We start from the raw sequence: 22206 nt of genomic DNA, 5'->3' as shown, positions 1-22206 counted from the left end.
GTATATTTATAAGAGAGCTCTAGAGCAGCAATTAAAACCCTTAGCCGCTGTTGCAGTTAAGATTTTGTCACAAGCCTGGGTTTGGCTATGCCCTCAAACTCTTTGAAGTTCATTCCCCACACCCCAACCCACACCAAAAAAAACCCAAAAACAAACAAACAAAAAACCCCAAACAAACAACAACAATCCCAAGATATACATAGTATAGTCCCTAAAATGAAATGTTGGTAACGTGCTTCAAAATAGAACATAATATTCCCTGCATAAGCAAAAATATTTCTTGGTGCACCTGCATGGAATTATATCATGGGATATAACTGACTTGCTGATTTCAAATGTCTATTATACGTTTGACTTGTTGCTGAATTTTTCATGGTTGAAAATAGCAGATGGCCTTACTGACCAAAGCAAGTCATGCTAAAAGGCAATACTCAAACCTTGACAATTCCCATCCAAATTGCTTGACTGTCTATATATGTACAAAACCCTGGGTTTTAAGCCTGGATGTTCAGGCCTCATGCAAAGACCTGATTCAAACATTGATAAGAAGAAATCTTGACTTTAACTGTTTGGACAATATTTTCTTCATTAACAATGGTTTCTCAAAATTTGTTTCTAAAAGTCTCAATAAGTTATAAATTACTGTATTTACATTTAGACAAATGGTTATGACATTTCTGAAGTGACCCTTTTAAGGAGATCTTCAATGAAATTTATAGTTTTGCCATAAAATGGCATAGATGGGGCTGTTAGTCTCAATCAGGAAAAGAGCAGAACTCCCACAAGTGATTAACTGTATCCCAAACACTCACTGTATACAGGTAGCTAAAGAAAAATATTCAGAGAAAAGCCACTAAAACAAATACTCACAGAGTGCAGAGACCACAGATAATGAGGAATTGACCCAAGAAGTACCCTTGATGATGCTAAATTGAAGGGGAGCAGGAGGGAAGCTTAATTTAATTTGAATTTTCTGAAGTAACATTATTGTAGAGGAAATGTTTCAGCCTATCAGGATTTCTGTATTTTCATTCAGATCTATGCTGTGGCCTCCACAAACCCTCTTTGATTTGTGCAAGAACATAAATAACCACAGTCCTCAGCCTCTGAGGTCTTTAAGTCTGTTGGCGTCAAGTATCTCTTTCTATTTACTTTTTTACCTTTTAAAAATCTTTCCATTTTTTACAGATCAAAAATACTATATCCAGGGCTTGTGCTGCAAAATGTCAATGTAAAATGATGTTAAACAGGACTGAAAATCTGGTTAAAACCAACCTCCAACAAATTCATTAAAATCTTCTGATGTCTATCTAGCTGTAATTATCTCTTTGTCCTTTTGTTTCTTATTGCTTTCTGTATAAGAAAATAGTTTCATCAGAAGCTAGGAGCATCTGGTATGCTAATATGTGAAATTTGTTGCAGTTTTAATGTATCTTCACTAAACGTGTAGACATCTTACTGCCAAAAAAGTGATAGCTCAGCTGCATGCTTTCTGGGCCCAAATGCATTGTTTGCACAGAAGTCCTCACTTCTCACAGATCAGATGTGGTTTCCCTGCTTTTAGACTCACCTCAGCAGGGTGCAGTGTTTGTTCCCTTCAACGGGAAAAAGGGCATTGCTGTCCGACTGTAGAAGTAACAATAGGAACTCTTGAGGCAGCTGTGTCAGCCATAAAAATAAAAGCACAATACTTAGACCAGTGGTCCTGCTAGCCCAGTGTCCTCTTTGCAGCACTGCCCAACAGCAGATGTATGGTGAAGATATTAAGAAAAACCACTTACGTAGTGATACTTCTCCAGGATACCTTTTCCATCTCTAGCAGTTCTTGGTTTAGAGAGTTTCTGTCAAAAAGGTGCTGGTGCCCTAACTCTTGGAATGTAATATGTGGCTTTTCATGACAGGTGGCACTGAGTTGCATACTAACTTTATTGAACGCATACATCTATACTTAACCTCCACCTCAGATCATAAAATGGCAGGCGTGTTCAGATCAGACCTGTGTAGATTATCTTCTGGGTTCAATTATATCAGTCAGAAAATATGAATTTTCCACACTGTAAGCACCCACCAGTTTCAGGGCTCTTTTAGGAGATGAGAGTCGCTTTCTTCTAAGGGTTCAACGTGATAGTGATGTGACTCTGCACTCATTCTAGGGGAATTAATTTCCCTAAAATTTTTGCTATGTCTTGGAAGGCTATCAGTAATGCTTCCTGCTTGTTTTCTTTTGAACATCCTTCAAGATGTTGCAGTTCCTCTGCTGACTACTCAAGAATGCACTATGCTTATATTTTAAATCATTGAGATACTTATATTGTGGGAAGCACTAATCAAGTTCAGCATATGTATCCTTCAAACATGTTGTCATAAAAGGGTTTTATTCATGCAGTCACTCTAGCAAACTTTCTGCAAATACATAAGCAGAGTTTTAAAAAAATTATTTACTATCTGCAATGTAACAGAATGCATATTTTTGTGGATAAAGATCAATGAACTTGCTAAGACAAGCATTGCAAATCTTCAGCATGATAATAAATACTAGGATTTCAATGAGTATGAAGTAAAAAAACACTGAAAGTTGAAGTTCTCTGTCCTTGTTCCAAGAAACCAGGTAGCTGCAGTTAGGTACATTTGTTCTTTAAATGCCATGTGCTGCAAGAGGGTAGCGCAGCTCTTCATTTTTGCCTTCAGCTGCTTTGTTGACAGATTTTCCTTTTATACTGATGATATGGGGAAAAAAAACATAGCAAGAACAAGGGCAGCAAATTAATATATAATATGCAAGTGATGGCTGTTGTGCTTTGCATATTGGAGAGGAAGGGATGAAAACCGGGTTTCTGCACTGTGCAGTGATATCCAGGGGCCTCCTTGCTGTTCTTAATATTTTTGTTGCATAGGGAGAGACTAGATTCCTGCCAGTGGTGCCTGCTTTGGAGGTTCTAACATGCATGTTTATGCTAAGTGATCATTGAATGGGCTTATACATATGCACTCCTTCCCTGACAGCCAGATCTTGGGAGCAATTCACACTGCTGTATAAAGTGTTTGGTGTTATCTCAGTGCTATAGTACAGTTAGGGGAATTGTGGGACAAACACATACAAATGTCCATGCACTTACATTTAAACCTATTAGGCAATCCATGTGCATTAAGATCACAGATGACTAAGAGATTAACAGATAAACTGACCTTGGTAGCCAGCAAAGGAGAGTGGACTACTAGTGTGACAGCTGTTCCAGGATTCAGCATCCACAACAATTGCATTAGAATGAATACAGATCATATCTCAGGAAACCTACTTTCAAAGATGGATTAATAATCTATGATAAAATGACATGTTGTTTACACCAGAGGGAAAGTAAAGAACAGATTCAAGACAGTTTAACATGATGTAATTCCAGTTAATCCACAGCAAAATGTTGCAGATGAAATCCTGACTTCCCTTCACTGTGAGATTTCACATTCCTTGGCCTATTACAATAAACTATTCAAATCCAACAGGAATAATCCGCGGTTGATTAATCCAGTCTACATTTTGAACTCTTAAATTTACTTCTATACTGGACTTACCTGGGTTTTGGAATTATGTGCTTGATTTGCCTTTGATTTGCAGAAGAAGGGGCGAAGAGTGCATCACAGCACTTAAGGAAGGAGGCGTGAGTACTGCTTGAGTGAGGCTAGCTAAATTCCTCCTTAAACCATAAAGACTGGGCATTTTCACAATTGCCCTCTTTTTCAGCTGTTCCTTTTTTCACTCTCTTTTTGTTTGCTGTGTACTTCTGCAGAAGGAAAAGGCACACAGGGTACTTGAGACAACCCAAACTGAGTCAGCACCTGAGCCCCTGCCTGCACTTGTGACACAACATGCATTGCATCTTTTTCTGCATGCTGGCAGGGATTCCTAGGTTCACTGCAGCACAATAGCTTGGATCCACTTTTTGCCACAGGAAAGAAAAATTCCTGCATTTGAATAGATGTAAGGATTGGATCCCAGAGGAGCTCATTATAAGCTTAGGATTCAGGTATTACTCTAGAGTTCTGCTAAAATTTCTCATTTTAAAAGTTACTGAAAACTGTATTTTCTGTTGGGAATGAGCTGAAGCAGCTCCTTTCTGTGCAAATCTGCAAATAAAGGTTAAACTTTATTACCCAGTTCTTTCTTTCTCCAGTTCATTCCCATACTTGGGAGTTGCAGAAGTTTGATAATAAACAAGGAAAATGTTCATTCTGCTCCTAGTTGTGTTTTTTTTCTTTTCCTTTGACTGAAAGGTTTCACAAGACGTCAGCAGCCTGAGAATGGCAAATGAGATTTGACAAAATAAAAAGAAAGGACACAAAAACTGTCAATCACTGAGTTGCAATTTCTGAACTTAGAAGTCCCTGATTTATACTTTTCTTTCAGAAGGTACTACCATTGTTCTCCATTGTTTCAGCAGAATAAAATAGGAACAACTGCCTTTAGAATACAATACACCAGATCCAACCCTAGGTGGTAGCTTCTGGCTTCACGTGTCAAATTTATTCCTGGTCTTTTATAGAACCTGTTAAGAAAATTCTTTCAAAGGTTATTGATGAATCACCTGAAGGCTTTAGCACTACTTCCAGAGGAAAAAGTTACTCATTTAAAATAAATGTTTAAATAAATGAAACTATACTTTTCATTTCTTTTGCAAATATTGAATGCACAGCCACAGATTTCTTTGAAGCATACATATACTTTGAACCATAGCTTGTAAATGAGCATTGAACTTCCAAACCAGACCTTTTGCTGTCTACTCATTACTTCTGCTATACAGTACTTTGCAGTTCCTGTCTCTGCAATTTCCTTCTATCAATGTACAAACAAAACATGATGAATTAAACATGCTATTGCATGTACTTTTTGGCAAGCATGAAAGATGAGGTAATTGAAGATGGTTATTATTTCCAGCTGTACAGTGCTAGCACATAGTGACATTTAAATAATAAGAGAGAAAGTAAAATAGGTGTTTTGGTTTTAACAATACTGTCCTCTAGGCACCCCAACTCCCTAATTTCTACTAATTATTTCAGATTACACCATTGTCACACAAAGCTCTGTCTCAGACTATTTAAATAATTTCTGACATGTAAAAAACCCTGAAAAATGTTGTAACAACTAGGTATTTTATTATAGTTAGATACTAGAACCTAGACAAGTCACCATACAGGTCTTAAGACATAAAGAATCACTTCTAGCAAAAATAAACTTTCTTCCTCTTTGCTAAAGAATAGATTAATCATAAGAAAGTAACTCATCTTTATTTATTACTCTGAAATCTGCAATAAATATATGAGATATTTTGTAAATTTTTACTTAGTAAAAGAGATTTGTCAAGGTTTCCCACTCATTCTTCTTCTTCTCAACCTTTAGTTCAAGATCATTTACAGAAAGAAACAATTGTTTCTATCTTGATCTGTTCTCTGCAACCTCCTGCAAGCTGCATTTTATTTGGTACATTTTTTCTCAAAAATTATAGTTTTTATTACTTAAGTATGTAGACAGTAGCTGAACATAAAGTAGGGAATGGCACTGTTTCAGGTAAACATCCAGTGCTTGACTCATAAGAGATCACTGGCTCTACTGGGAGCTAGAGACTGGTTTAATTTCTGTGCTCTCATTGTAATTCCATGGAATTAGCCACCAAACAGAACTTTAAAGATCCATGGTTGATTGCCATGTATACACTAATTTTCCATTTGAAAAATAAAACCAGCAAATACTTGGCTCGTTTGAAGTCAATAACCATTACGCTTAACAATGGAGAATACTAGATTGGGCCTGTCAGCCCCTTGTTTCAGTAAATTTGGGATAACTGTAGGATGTAGATACGTTTTTCATCTGTGCTTTGCAGAGGCTCTGTTCATTACATGCAGCCTATGGAAATTTCAGCAACTCATAGATATTCATGTAAGGCACAATTGGTCCTCCCATGTTTGCACACACTCCAATGAAATTATCCTAGGAGGACAGCACACAACTGTCTTCTTCAGTGCCTTCACAGTAGTAATATTGTTCTCATAAGCCTTCCAGTCTATCTCTCCAGTTTCACATTTATCACAGAAGTGCTGAAACAAAGGTCTGAAGCTTAGCAATTAACTGTAAAATCTTGTTTAAGACCTCATTTCGTAAATAATGAACTGTAGAGAATGTGGTTCTTAAAGAGTGTGAAAAATTTGCAGGTAACTGAGATGCATACCAGTGTAAATGTAAGGTGACATCAGTACAAATGAAATCCTCCTTAAGGTATTGAATTACATCTATTTTCTTTATGGTGTAGAAAAGTCCGACATTAAAACAATCTTAGTTTTCGGTCATGTGGAATACCACTGCATTTTCCTTAGTTTATTTTGTAGGAAAAAAACCAACTTAAACCAGAAAAAAATGTGCATACAGAGAATACAGCAAAAAATCTAACCATTGAAGTTTATGGGATGATAGAACATATTTTACTATTTCATTAACCCGGTTCCCAAAAGGGATATGAATACCAAGGAAAATCAAATTGTTCATCTTTCATCCCAAAAAGTGAAACAGAAACAAAAAGCAAATACTTAAGGCTGGCATGTATCTTCAGTGATTCTTACTCTGTAAACAATTTGGTCATATAAACACAGTTTGAGAGTTCAGGACCAGCAGCCTATGTGGTCATCCAGTCTTTCTTTAAATATGTCACTAGATCATACATTTCATCCTTTTACCACTGTGCTGAGTCTCACTAACTTGCTCTTCATCAATGTCTTCTAAATATGTATCTGAAGTCATCCTCAGATCTGGAAATTAACCACATCCATCTGATGGAAGTTGAAGTGACTGATTGCAATTCACCATTAAAATATGTCTTATTTCCTATTTAAATTTGTCTGGCCTCGGATTTGTTGTGCTGAACCCTGTCATTCCTTTATTAAAAGTCTCATTTTATGACTATATTTTCTCCATGTGAAAGAAACACTGTAAGCAACTCAACTCTCAGTTTTCTTTTTGGGGTCCTAAACACAATGAACGGTTTTAAACCTCCCACTGTGAAGCTTCCTACTCCTTCAGTCACACAGAGGATAATTCCTATCTCCTATTAATTTTTTTCAGCATCTTTTTTCAAATGCAGACACTAAAATACAAACATCATTTCACCATCAGCAATTTTTGTAGAAGTATCATATGCATAACTTGGAATATATGCCCAGTTCTTGCTGAATTAAACATAACTTTTAAATATTCTTTAGAACTCGGAGAGTAGGGTTAGTTTATTGGAAAGCAAAGGCCACCACTTTGGATTATTTTGACTTCACAGCTTTATTTTTCAGTCTCATAACAAAATAATATCTGATCATGCCAAATGAATTCATTAAAGTCAGTAGAACTCTTACATACACTTATTTTAATTTCAGTGAATTGTGAGAGATTACATTTACATTTGACTTTTGATGAGAACCACTAGTTAGAAAAGGTTCCACATCTTATAATGAACATGCCTTGCTTTTGGATTCTATGCCCAAGCTGTGGGAGGTGTCTTTGACATAGCTGCATCTTTCACAATTCTTGTCAGTACCTGTGTAGGTGACAGTAAAGTGATCCTTGGTCTCCCAAAGCTGACTTATTTGCAAAGGTTGTTCTCTTATTTGTCTTATGTGTTATTTTTACCCTTTCTGACAAATCCATTTTCAAACACCATTGATCTAAAGTAGCTAACAAGGTCTCCGAAGTTCTATGCTGCAATTGAAACAATTGGGGGGGGGGGGGGGGGGGAGGGAAGGACTTTGGCTCTCATCTACTTATATATGGTACAAATGTGTGAACAGATCTATCAAGATTCTTTTCATCATGATTCAGCACATCAGGTTTTCCAAAGTAAGCACACGCTTAAGAACTGAACTGAAAAGCAGAGGTTTACTCACATACTCATCGCTGGAAATGTCCAATGATTGTTTTAGGAGCTGAAATCTGTTTTAAGGATCTTCTTTTTCATTTGGCCTGATTCTGCTTTCTTACTTACTCAGGTTAGTGCTACAGATTTGAACCAGCACTCTGGTATCACTCACCAGTGAGATATTATTAAGGACTGGTGGATTTATCCCTTCTACCAGATTTTTTAGGCAAAAACATACTGTTCATGAGTGAATATTAAAGTTTGTGCCTTGAGTTTCATGTGACTAATTTAAAGGTCATACTTGTTAACTGTTGCAAATTTTTGCCTACGGAACCTTTGACATTATAAAATGAAATATGATCTTATAACACTCTAAAATTCCTTCAGCCAATGGATTTTGTTTCATATGATGTGGCATTTCACATCTTGAAAGCATGGCGTTTCAAGCCACATTCTTTAGGAAAAAAACAAAAATGTGTTGTGAAACTGATTATGCAAATGCTTGTAAAGACTAACTGTAAATGAGTATGTTGCAACAGGGACTGAAAAGGACATACCTTTTTGTCATTATTACTTGGAAGAATGGGAAGAAATTAATTCACATTAAAGAGGGAATAGACAGCATATTGTATCTTGCAGCACACGCACAGCTTGCTTGGGAAGAGGTGAACGCCCTACTCTGGTATTCCTAGTTCATTATGAGTAAGTAGTGTCTTGCCATTTCAATTTCTTCCTTTGAAGTCTCTTGACCTGATACCATGCTGCAGGGTTCCAAGGATCAAGTTTCATACAGCCATAACGTTTGAGTAGAGAAGTAGTGGTTTTCCATCAGTGGGGTATGGGCCCTGCATGTTTGCAAAAAAAATGTCTACTGTGTGAAAAAACGAAGTCTGATGACAGTAGGCTTAAATTTGCTACAGATCCTTATTCCAGTCAGAAGATTTTAAGGATGTGAAAACTGCAGGCATTTGAATTGACTGTGCAAGACGTTATATCTGAACAAAATACCTGCTTTTCTAAAATTATATTTATAAAGCTTCAGGTTTATAATCCTTGGAAATTATGCTAGTAGAGATAATAAAGCTAAAAATACATGATGCAGTTTGACTGGAAGATGCCACTGTCACTGCTGTGTCAGGAGGTTGTAGCCACTCATATCTGAAAATCTGGGACACATTCCTTCAACTTGCACTCTTATATCTTGCATCCTGGCTGGTATGCTAGTAATAATACAGTAATATCTTTTAGATGACATGTTAAATCAAAGTTTTCCAGAGATTAACAATTACATGGTACATTTTCAAAAAGAGAAGGATAATAAATCTGGTGTCCTGACAAATTTCTTCAGTAGTCTTCATAACCTACCCCCTAAGACAAGGGCATGGTCTCTCTGGAAACAAGCATTCATGCTCAAAGAGATGTCCTGCTCAAAAAGCTGCTAAAAGATTAACGGATATCTAATGCTCTAGGACACATTGCAATATGCCATTTTTGGAATGCCACAGTTTCACGGTTGTATTAAAACATAATTTTATTTCTATGCTCAGCCTACAGATTGCAGATGGCTCTATTTTCCACTGGTTTATTGAAACACTGGCAACTTGAAATACAGTACTAAAGGCCACACATTATATACAAAATGTATTAAATGCATATTTACATGAAGTTAAAATGAGAGTTTGCATGGATTAAAGGCTGTGAAACTGATTTGGGAATTTTAACCAATGAAAATTATTTTCTTTGTTACATTTTTACTATCTGAAAAAATGTTACTGCACTAAAAAATAAAAGTACTAGAGTGCTTGAATTCAGTAAATATATTGAAAATGTCATTTCAGTTTCTGTATAGTATCCAGTAGCAGCATCTGAACAGGATGCTTTCCAGCTGAACACACACCTTTAAAAAAAAAAAAAAAAAGAAAAAAAGTTCTGTGAAAATATTGCCAGTTCCCAAATATTTTGTCCTTGAAAAGTGAGTGAGCTGGCTCTATCACATTGTCTTTTTCATCAAAGCATAACTTATTCCTAAACAGAGGAAGAAATGTAGATGTTGATTTTCCTGAGTGCTTCCAACCAGCATATTGACACTCCTTTTGGAATTACAGACATAATTAATCATAGACATGTACAAACATGTCTATGAGAGAAATTTTCTAACAATTTAAAACCACATGTGATGCATTTTGGAACACTGGGCCTGCATTAAGTAATTAACTTCAGGTATGCAAAATGTGTTTCCGTACTGTTACAGTAGAAGGTCTGTTGCAATTCAAAGTATTGTACGTACTCTGACCCTTTCTTTACCCATGGAAACTAGTAGGATTACATGTACTTCTGGTCTCCTTGCTGTACCCATGGGGACTAAGTGGCAATATCTGTAGCCCTGGAATGCCAGCTTGTGTATTATTGTTGCTGAATAATGCAGCATATATAAGATTTAATTTGGAACATAAACAGTAATATGTTTAAAGGTGTTATGGTGTCACGGTTTAACCCCAGCCAGCAGCTAAGCCCCACACAGCCGCTTGCTCACTCCTCCTGGGTGGGATGAGGCAGACAATCAGAAGAGTAAAAGTGAGAAAACTGGTGGATTGATATAAAGACAATTTAACGGGTAAAGAAAAAGCTGCACATGCAAGCAAAGCAAAACAGGAATTCATTCACCACTTCCCATCAGCAGGCAGATGTTCAGCCATCTCCAGGGAAGCATGGCTCCATCACAGGTAACGGTGACTTGGGAAGAAAAATACCATCACTTCCAGTGTCCCCCCATTCCTTCTTCTTCTCCCAACCTTATATACTCAGCGTGATGCCCCGTGGTATGGAATACCCCTCTGGCTAGTTCACATCAGCTCTCCTGGCTGCATACCTTTCCAGTTTCCTGTGCCACTCCAGCCTTCTTGCTGGCAGGACATGAAAAACTGAAAAGTCCTTGGCTTAGTATAAACCTTACTTAGCAACAACTGAAAACATCAGTATATTATCCAAAACACAGCACTGCACCAGCTAGTAAAAAAATTAACTCTATCACAGATGAAACCAGGACATTCTCCATCTCTTATTCCATACCATTTACATTATGCCACACTTTCCAACACAACCTCATTAACCACCACCACCCTTCCCATCCTTTGATATCATACACAGATATCACTCCCCTAGTCTATGAACCACTGTTTACAGAATGTCCACAAATGTCCACAAAATGTCCACCGAGTTCATTTTAGTCCATGACTTTGGGCACCATTCGTTACGGTGGTCACTCAGGACAACAGAAGTGGTGTTTTGCATGGAGTGACTGGACACCAAAGCCAGACCAGGTTGAGCCACTGCTGCACTTGCACAGCTTCTTGTAAGGTTTGTCCTCCATCAGTTCAGGTGGTTCCTGCTATAGCAATTCCTATAACATGCTACTCATTTCATGGGTTACAACAACTTAAAGGTATTTTCATTACATTCTCCCCCCTTGTACCATTTGGACCAGCCCATAGGGTTTAACATCGCAATGAAGTCATCCCCTTGCCCCTTCTCTGGCTTTGACTTTTCCACAGACTGCAGTCCCTCAGGGTTATAGCAGCTCCAAGTGGAGCCTCATCGATGAACCACAGTCTCTCCAGGGGTATGACTGCTGTGGCATAGATTTATTGCAGCCACAGCTGTTTTGAGGTTTACCTGTTCCAGCCTGGGCTTCTCCATGGGACACAATGCCTTCAGAGATATACCTCCTTCAGCATAATCACAGCCACAGTCCCTTCAGAAGTAAACCAGCTCTAGCACGGCCTTACCCTTGGCTGCAGTCCCTTCAGGGGTGCACCTGCTCTGTCATGGTATTATCCATGGGCACATCCTTTGAGGTGCTCCAGGATGACCTCATGCACAGCCACTGTTGCCTCAGAACATAACCCCATACTAGCTACTATGACAAAAATTATCTCAGTGAAAACCAGCATATATGGTTACATATTGGGATGGGGCAAAGGTAATGTCTGATCCATGTCATGTGCAAGATATGTAGTCCTGGAGCCTGAAGCCTTTTGTTTCCACCTGGTGTGTTTAGGGACTGGCAGCAATGCTGGCTGCCTTGGACTGGGTCCAGTGGCCACTGGAGCACCACATCTGCTTCTCAGTGATGATTGCTTTCAGAAAACAAGCCTGTTTTCAGAAACAAGGAACCTATTTCTAAGACAGTCTGAAAAGCCTGAAGAATAGAGCTCAGGGTCCTCAAAATGCTACAAATTAATGTTGATTTTAGGTCTGCAAGGAATTTGTTTGAGGGTGCCTGTTCACTTGGAAAAGGAGTGATAGATCCAGTGAAGGTATTCAGATAGATCACTGAACAGCCTAACACCATGAGCCCATGATCCTTTAGGCACACATTACCACCTAAGGATAGATTCTGAACTCACAGATAATGCTGTCAACCTCTGTGAAGATCTGTGAAGATAATGGAATAATTTGCAACCAGAGTCCCCAAACCCTTCTTTCTGACATTACATACAGTGGCGATAGAGACGTTATAGAAGTCATTCCCCTTTGACAGCATTTGAAGCAGGTAGCTTCCTGGGAATTGATTTTAGGACAAGATTGTTCAAAAAGTTTCACTTTAAACTAAAATGTCATCAGTTCTGAAAGGATCCTAAATATGAAGCATGTTAAATAGAATAACTCTGTTACTCCATTCACTTTTCTGTCTTCCAATCTCTACGCAAGCAGATAAGTTCACATTGTTTTGAATGACATATAGTGCCCACACTATGTCTGATGTCAAAGGGAGTTCCACAGTATTTGGTAAGAGCTTAGCTCTGTTGGTTATGGACACAATGTAGCTAGAAATACGTAGCTGTAAGCAGAATGGCCACAGGGATTAAATACCAGGCTTTGCTCTATTAGCATAAATCTCAACTAAATTTCCTAAATGAAATAGCTAAAGAAAGTTCAGAATTAATCAAGGTCAAGCAGTGAATGAATCAGGTAGTATAAAGTGGGTCTCTGTTAGAAATTTGGCTGCTTCACAAATTTTAAAAACCCCTTAATTTTGGCTAAGCTGCGAACAGATGGCAGGCTTTGGAGACCTAAATCAGCGAACAACTGTCAGCCAGGAATAAAGAGTGTGCTTAAGAATGAGACCAGTGGGTTCTTGGGTTCTGCTTCACCAGACAACTCCCCTCTTTCATCTGCACAGTGAAATCTAGCACAGTGATCATTGCAGGGCTTCCAAAGCAATTCAGAATAATAAAGCAACAACTGTAAGCAGAGGTAGAAACTGTCATCAAGGCCCAACTATTCCTATGCTCTCTGCAAATCTGAAGCCACAAACTGATTTTTGTGGAACAGTAAGGATTTGGCAAGTGTATACCCTCATATCTTTCTAGCTTGACTTTCCAACCCAGATGTGTTTTCTGCAGAAGACTGAAGTAACAAAGATTGCACAGAGACCACTTGTTCCCTTTTGTCTCCACAGTCTGTGACAAAATCCATGTTTGGGACACTTTGTTTAAGGTAAATGGACTATATGAGGTCAAATTATGCCATATACTCTCATAAAATGAAAGGAACCACACTTACAGGACAGCTTTTATACAAATCAAACAAACAAACAAAAGATAAATAACACAGAGCTTCTAGAAAGCAAATTACTCCATCCTCAGGAGCTTCCTGATGACTAAATGTGGCCAGTACCTCTTGCTCCCAACCCATGGTAATGTGGTTAGCACAACTAATGCCATTTTATGAGGCAAGCAGACATGTTCTGTGATGACATGTGTCATGTATTCATTCCCTTTCTTTCATTATCAGGTCCCGAAGTTCTTGTGAACCAAGCAGACAAACCAAACATACTTTTTCTCCTCCTCACCAACCTCAAGACACCTGGGCACCAGGTTGATTACTCACTTCCTCACTGGCCTTGAAGGTTGCGGGCACCCAGCTAGCTAGGTGGTGGTGATGACCCCCTCATAGAACAGACAAGTGTAACAGCACCATCCATAAAATCAGTTACAAGTCCTAAGTGGGGAACCTGGATCAGAACCACTGCTGGGCAGTGAGACCCATGACCCACCAGCAGGCAGGAATGCCTCCGCAGTCTGCTGCTTCCTCCAAGGACTGAGTGAGTGACTCTTACTCTTTCATATGATTTTTGAGTCTAAGTTTTTATTGTTATATTGATATGGTAAACCATGTACTAAGATCTGGCATGATCTGTAGAAGGTCTAGGGGATTAGAAACCATAGTTAAATTGTATTGTAAGTTCTGTATTATGCTACTTAAAGATAGTGCTACGTTGATTCTGCTTGTAGGAATCCTCCATTCCACTCAAATTCTGTGCTATACTAATCATAAAGTACTGTTAAGAAAATAGAGCTTTAATTGTACCTATGATTTATTGCTGTCATCATTCTGCCAAGGATCCCTAAAAGAACCTGTCTGTCCCCTCACTTTTGATGACACTGAAGCTGTGGAATTTCCATCTGGAAATACAAGAGCAAAACCAAAGAGCTATTTCCTCATCAAAAGATCAGCAGGAGTCACATTTCACAGGAAGAATCCAGAAAAACATCACAAAATAGTCACTTCCCTGCAGCAACAGGACTCTCTCTCCTGAAGATTCTCATTATACTTAATTATGGATGTGGGGTGAGATCCAGGATCATCCCAGGCTCCTTCTGACTCCATGCTGAGTGACAAGGCTCAGACATTAACTGTCTATATACCAAACTAATTCCACACAAAGCAGAACTGTTACACAAGGCAGAAAGACACTGTGGCGTGTTTTAACAGCCTCCTTGACCTGGACCATTAGGACCCAGGCCTGCTAGAGATGTCCTTTTTCCACAGCAAACATGACTCATGAAACTCACTATCTCTTTCCTGATCAGGTGATACACTTCCTCCAAAACACATATGTGGAGATAGAAGCAGTTTGGCATGTAGGAATTAATGCCAGTTTTGAAGCAACTTCAAAGCAGGAAAAAGCACAATTTGACCATTTCTACACTTGCACGGGAGAAAAACAAGAGATTCACCAGCTGTAGTAAAATGGATAAAGCAAAATACTTACTCAAATAATTCCGCAGTAGGAAGGACAGAAGAGCAAAATGATAAACAGATGACCAGAAACTTTGATGCAAACTGTAAAACTCACTTCAACCTTTACTGTACCGTGGAAAATGAAGTATTGCAAGTAACATGCCCTGGGCAATATCATTTTTTGCTCTCCTGCCTCAACTTTAACCTTCTATTTCTGGCGGCATTAAGCAACATCAGCATGTCCTAAAATAAAACGTCTACAGGTAGCAGAAATCACTGTATGGATGTGTCTGGAGAGGACCTCTTGAAATCTACATAAGAACTCAATGGGATGGTTTAGACCTCAGAATATATTTTTTGGTATATGCAAGATAATGGGCAGGAACATTTTGCATTCCAGAAACTTTGAGAAAGGCAGAGGCAATAATCAAGGATAAAACCAATTAGATTTACTGGAGTAGATCTGAAGCAGTTTCACAGAGGGGGCATAGTGTCCTGGTGACTATAGTCAGTCATAACCCTCCTGAAACATGAGACAGGAGACACTTTTGGACAACAAAACAACTCAGTGGCAGCCACAAAAGCAAATGGGAGGAAAAAGAAAAGGAGACTAAAAGCTATTTTTTTAAAACTCATTTTTGACCTGTCCTAAAAATCACTTGCATGTCTGATGTTTTTACTTCAAGAAGCTAAGACAAAACCATGAGTTAAGGTCAAGACAAGGTGAAAAAAATATCTGCAAGTATCAAAAGGCATGTTCACTACATATTATCATTGTGCAAATGCTGCAGATTGTTAAATGAAGTAACTGAATAGATTATTTGAAGAAGCAAAGAGCTGAGAATTTAAATTTTAGGACTTTTTAGCTAGTTCCAATTCTTACAGCTGCAGCAGCTCCGCTGATATAAAACAAGCTAGACAAACCCAGCCAAATGATGTTTGGTTCCGTATGCCTACAGGCATAACATTTAAAGTGACAGATCTAAAGTGTATCCCTTACAACTGAAATGGACTTCCTCTGAATTATAGCAATGCAGAACATTATAACTTTGTAAATAAATTCATATTACTCTCCCATATAAAAATGTGGATATATTCCACTAAAATAATACATGGTCCTACACATTTACATTTGGTCTTGCATATATTGAAGTCATGCTGTTAATAATGTCGTTCTTTTAAGATGTGGTCCTTAAGACATCAAACCTGTAACCATTTGGGCAGGTAGTACAGCATCATCTAGTTAGGAATAACTAGTTATCTCATCCATGATGCCAAATTAAAAAGAACCCCAGAACTACCTGCAGAAGCCATGAGAAACTTGGAATAAGCATGAGGACATGGAAAGAGTTTTCTATGGAGAGCTCTCTGCCAGCACTCTGTACCTCCAAATGGCAAGCTGATGGCACTACTCCATAGAGCTGCTGGAAACACACCACCTTTTCTACATATTGCTACATCTTGGTTTTACACATGAGCCAAATCAAAGCCTAATTTTCAAAGATCTTGAGAAACATATTTTCACATTTGCATGGCTGAAAAGCTGTCTATTTTTATGAAGATCATACACAGGGACCAAAACATCATTCCCTATCCTTTGGATGTGCTGGGAAAAGAAAGAAAAAGAATAGCCTTGAACTGCCTCCCTCCTTAATCTGTGAGCTTTGGCAGCACTTCACTGCAGACTTCTGGGCTGTGTCTCCACGGGTCACACTTCCCACACTGCGGTACTCTGATGGATAAGCAACCCAAACTCATTGAAGAGTGCCCACGCTCCTCCAGATTTATCTAACTATATGGTCAGCTGCGGCACTGTAGAAATTTAATTGAAACTAGAACCTAGATGTAGGCTACAGTATAATAACCTAAATCTGCATGTAAATTTTCCTGTCTAGCCATGTTTTTACAAAAATTTCAGCACTGTGAAGGTGCGAACTTTTATATGACAAGGTTGTTGCATTTATTTATTCTTTGGAAAGCTTGTGACCCTAAACTTAGGAGGAGACAATTTTAAACAGAGAAAAGTGAGAGTTATTGAAACGGTGTCATTTTCCTAAGGTCTCAAGGCCAAAATGTACAAAAAATAACAACAAAATGTGTGTAAATTATGTTGGTTTGATCAGGCAGGATGGCAATTATAACATTGACATGAAAGAGGCAACAAAATGTTTCATCTCTTGTAAAAACCGTAAAGAATTTTAATTTAAACTTAATTAGAATTTCAAGTAAAGTATTTTACATTATTCAGTCACCAGGGAACATGAAAAATAGTGCTGTTCTGGAAGAAGTTAGTTTGATTTAGTTCTGTAAAGCTGCCAGCTGTCAAATGTAAGTAAACATTTTCTTAAGGAACTTGCATGCACATAAATGAAAATATACAGCAGCAGAAACAAAAATGAGAATGAGACTGTAGTGCATGGGAAAAGTCCTCTCAAATCTAGCTATAATTCTTCTGGATGGCTGATAGGTTTTCTCCCTATTGCAGTAAAAAAAAAAAAAAAAAAAAAAAAAAAAAATTATAAGTTATGAGCTTTCTTTTTAAATATATCTCTACTGGAATTTTGAGGCCTTTTGCCAAATCAATTCTAATACAGTCACTGGACAGACTCATATTTAACTGTCTTCACCTTTCTAGTACATTTGTTTGTGTCTTCCTCAAGCCTGGAGGCAGACATGGGGCTCCTGCCACCACGTTGGTGGGCTGATTCACATGGGTGGAGCCTGAATCATAGAATCATAGAATCATAGAATGGTTTGAACTGAAAAGGTCCTCAAAGATCACCTAGTTCCAACCCCCTGCCATAGACAGGGACACCTTCCTCTAGACCAGGCTGCTCAAAGCCCCATCCAGCCTGGCCTTGAACACTGCCAGGGATGGGGCATCCACAGCTGCTCTGGGCAACCTCACCACTCTCATAGTGAAGTTTTTCTTCCTAATACCTAATCTAAATCCACCTCCTTTCATCTTAAAGCCCTTGCCACTTGTCCTATCACTACATGCCCTTGTAAAAAGTCCCTCTCCAGCTTTCTCACAGGCCCCCTTTAGGCACTGGAAGGCTGCAATAGGGTCTCCCTGGAGCCTACTTTTCCCCAGGCTGAACAATCCCAACTCTTTCAGCCTGTCCTTATAAGAGGTGTGCTGCAGCCCCCTGATCATCTTTGTGGCTCTCCTCTGAACTCGCTCCAATGGGTCCATGTCCTTCTTATGCTGGGGGCCTGTTGTGGTTTAACCCCACCTGGCAGCTAAGTACCACACAGCTACTCACTCACTGCCCCCTGCCTCAGCAATCTGGGGATGAGAGCTGGGAGAAAGGTAAAACTCAAGTGTTAAAATAAGAGCAATTTAATAACTGAAATAAAATACAATCATTTAAAATAAATAACAGTTGTAATGAGAAGGAGAGAGAAGGGAAGAGGAATAAAATCTGAAGGGAAGGGAGCAAAACCCAAGTGATGCACAATACAGCTGCTCACCACGCTCTCACCAGTATCCAGCCACTCCCTGAGCAGCCTTGGCCAACTCCTTCTGGTTTATATACTAGCATAACATCGTACGGTATGGAATACCTCTTTGGCTGGTTTGGGTCAGCTGTCCTGGCTGTGTCCCCTTCCAGTTTCTTGTGCCCCTCCAGCCCTCCGGCTGGCAGGGCCTGAGGAACTGAAAAGTCATTGACTTATTATAGACACTACTGGGCAACAACTGAAAACATCAGTGTGTTATCAATATTGTTCTTATACTAAATCCAAAACACAGCATTGCACCAGTTACTGAGAAGAAAATTAACTGTACCCCAACTATCTCCAGTTTAGAGACAAGGATGTTTTGTGAGAAAGTGTCAAACGCTTTGCACAAGTCCAGGTAGATGGTGTCAGTCCCTCTTCCCTTACCCACCAGCACTGTAACCCCGTGGTAGAAGGCCAGCAGATTTGTTAGGCACAAAGTGAAGTCTCCTTGTTCTGTTTCTATGTGAAGGAGGAATTAAAAGCCCATGTTCACATGGGGCTCAGCCTCTGTAAATCAGAGAGCATGGCTCAGACATCCACTTTTCAGTGTGCGCTCTGCTATTTGACTCTTCAGGTTTTCATAACACACTGAAAACTCCAGTATTTAGGCACCTAATGGTGGAAAGCCACTAATGCAAACTATTGGTAATGAGATGCAGTGAGAATTAGGAATAATTAAGCTATGCTGATTTTGGCTGCAGTACAGAATTTCTGGGTGAACCTTATTGCCAGGTCTCAGGATTTTACTGACACACTCACAATATTTCACCTAGGCACTGACTTCTGGAATCAGTGTTAGAGAAAGATCTTTGCTTGCACGTGCAGAGAGATTTTTAATTTTCTCAGTTGTAGACAGAAGGTTAAAGCACAAGCTCTTCAAATCTGAAATACCTAATGTGAGCAGAAAGAACAAAACGGTATCTGTTAAAATCTAATTGTTGGTACCCCATTTTACAATTGCGCTCCTTGGTAGTTGGTCAAAAGCAACACCAAAACTAAATGTGAACTTACGCAACCCTTTTTTATGCTGTACTATATGCAATGTATAACCCACACCTGGTGATGCTGCCTTCATTTAAAGTCAGAGTAGACTCCAAATGTTTATCAGCGTATCGGGCTGACTTTGTGGAGAAAGGAAAGGGAGGGGAGGGGGGTGGGAAGGTTCATCTGTTTTACACAAGGATGCTGTGACAGATGCCCCCACTCTGACTGAGCAGTACTTTGATTCAGGCATCACTGACAAGAAGGCCTGGCTGAAATCAACCCTGCTGTGCAAATCTTGAGAACTGTGCTAGACAATACCTTCTCAGGAACCAGGGAGTCTGAGCTATGTCTTGTCAGGAGCTAGCTGTACCAGCCTGAGCTGGGACTAGACAAAAACTAAACCTGCTACAGCTGCAAACATGCACATACACCAAAGAGGCAGGGGGAGTGATTTTATGCTTTATGCTATAGATATCTGTAGCCCCCAGAGCCCATTGAGTTCTCCTGTACAGCAGCAGGCTACACAGTGACCTTCCCTTGGGTAAGGATGTCTCTCAAGGTTACTCCTCAAGGCTGAGAGACCCCTTACCCAGTATCTGATGTCTATCTAGGCCTAAGACTATATTGTATGCTAGCAACATTTACATATCCAGCTATAGGTCAATTATTAGAAGTGTAGTAAGTAGCAGAGTGTTCAACTGCCATCTAATCACCATCTAAATTATTGTTCCAAATTACTGTTTAAATCACCATCTGATTTATTGTCAAATCATTGTTAAACCATATTCTCATCATCATTAAATCACTGTTTGATTACTATTCAATTATTGCTTAATCACCATTTGATTATCATTCAGTCATCAATTAATTATAATTGGATTATCGTTAGTAAGATCCTTTTAGTTAACCTCACAATGATGACTCCTCTTAATAATTCACCTGTGATAGATACCAAAAGAAAATTAGTCTTTTCCCTTTTTCCTGACTTACTGAACTGAGAAGGAACTTCAGGAAAGAATGGCAGACTTTTAGGTAAAAAGCATAAATCCAAGCTCTAGGTGCTGCAGAAAGGATGAATCTTACTAAGGCTGTCCTACACAAATCCTAGATTCATACCATTTGGCTAAAGAAATGGAATCAGGTTAAATAAAGCTAAAAAAAACTAGGAGGTAAATTTGAGCATAGCCCTGACGTTTCTCAGCTCATTGCTGCTGCAACTGAAGTACTCTTCTAATAATTTATTACTTCATGGGTTACCTTCTTGTTGCTTACTTGTTACTTCACCAGTCCCACTTTCCTTCTTTATATTACAGGCTTCAACAAAACCTGTTTAAGATCCTACATTGTTTATTGATTAAGCAACAGGTTATTAAGAAACCAAGAAATAATCTGAACACACTAGTGTTAGTAATTTGATATATCACTTTTCACATTTCTATACACAGTAATATACAATAATACACACAATACTTTTTTAATCACACTTTAATTTGATTTTTTTTTTACTCTTCTGAGGTAACCCTTCTTTGAGGCATAAGGCAGTATTACTATCTACTTCCAGCTGCTGCCTCCAGACCCCTCCAGTCATCTCCAGTTGCTGCTGACTTGGACTATTTGGCCGTTGTTCACATATTGTTCAGAATAGTATTACTTTCTGTTTCAGTTATGGATTGCAGTTTCATCATCATTTTTCTGGAAGATTCAGGGTAAACATAGCCACCTATGCTATTTAAGTTTATTCTGAAAAATATTTGTGTACTGAGTAGCATGTCATCTGCCCTGTTACCCACACTATTATTTTGAAATTAATATAAAATCTACAAAGTTTGCTGCTTAAAATTAATTTGTTATTTCATGTATTCCAGATAGTTTCTACTTCATCTAGCATGTGCACAAACACACAGGAACCTAGGAATCTCTGTTTAGAAAATTTGTCTCACTGAGTAACTCTAGCAGTGGAAGTTTACAACAGTCTGCCATCCTATTCAGCTTTGGTGATAACTAGAGCAGCACAATGGGCCAAATGTGGCACAGCCATGACCTCCGCAAGGAGTCTCACCAGGATTGTGGTCCAAACACTCACGTTCCAGAACAGACATGCAGAAATTGTTAACTTGCTTAAAAGCTCCAGCAAATATAGAGAATGAACAGTGTCAAACAATCTGGACAGTTTGTACCAGGAAACACAAGGAACAGAGCTGGTTAATGTGCCAATGCTGATTTAGCCTGGGCTACACAAAAGTATTTCTGGGATTAGAGAATAAGCCTGGCATGTTAAGTTTAAAATTAAATGTACAGGTCTGGATTTACCTCCAAAACTTACAACTTCAAACTGTAAAGTGTCGCAGAATACGAGTGGGAGTCCCTGTTACATAGATCAGTTGTTTTTCCCTTGAGAATCAGAGTGGAGAGTTTGTTTGGGTTCATCTCAATGGGATTGTGGTCTCCTGTCTCCAGCTGCTCATTGTAATGGATGAGAGACAGGAACAGGAAGGGGTTTGGATACTCCAAATTACACACAGACACACGCATACATGCATGCATGCACTTACTTTCAAGAAGGGAGTTAAACATAAAACCCATGGAAACAGAACAGAGTCAGGTGACAGCACAGAGTTCTATATCACAAACTCTGCAGCAGCAGGAAAGAGATTTCAAGGCCATAACACCTTATTGTGTGGGCCTGCTTTGAGCAGAGCCTGTACCATGACCAGGGGAATGGGGAGTCCCACCACATACTGTAAGAGGAGAGCTATGCCACACACAGCAGCAAGAGAGCTAACAAGCTCAGAGCTGTTGAACTTGCAGT

Source organism: Falco biarmicus, chromosome Z, assembly GCF_023638135.1.
Source record: "Falco biarmicus isolate bFalBia1 chromosome Z, bFalBia1.pri, whole genome shotgun sequence".
Classification (NCBI taxonomy): domain Eukaryota; kingdom Metazoa; phylum Chordata; class Aves; order Falconiformes; family Falconidae; genus Falco; species Falco biarmicus.
Note: the sequence above shows the minus strand (reverse complement) of the source record.